This window comes from Penaeus monodon, chromosome 22 (assembly GCF_015228065.2).
Source record: "Penaeus monodon isolate SGIC_2016 chromosome 22, NSTDA_Pmon_1, whole genome shotgun sequence".
Classification (NCBI taxonomy): Eukaryota; Metazoa; Arthropoda; class Malacostraca; order Decapoda; family Penaeidae; genus Penaeus; species Penaeus monodon.
Genome location: NC_051407.1, coordinates 14,843,822 through 14,844,045, shown reverse-complemented (window position 1 = coordinate 14,844,045; position 224 = coordinate 14,843,822).

Sequence of the window (224 nt, the reverse complement as noted above, 5' to 3'; positions counted from 1 at the left end):
CATTCCTTTAAAAAGAAATTCGTACTGCCATATTGATCTATAATCAGTTTCTATCCTTTGGTTCACTAAGAGTTGTGAATGCTTAATTACGTTTAATGATAAAAATACAGCTGAGCAAGCGCATTGGACATATATCATAAACAAAGTCGGGTCAAGGGCTGTATAAACTTTGCCATGATTGATTAATATTCATGAAATATGGATATCAGCCACGGGGGTAGAGC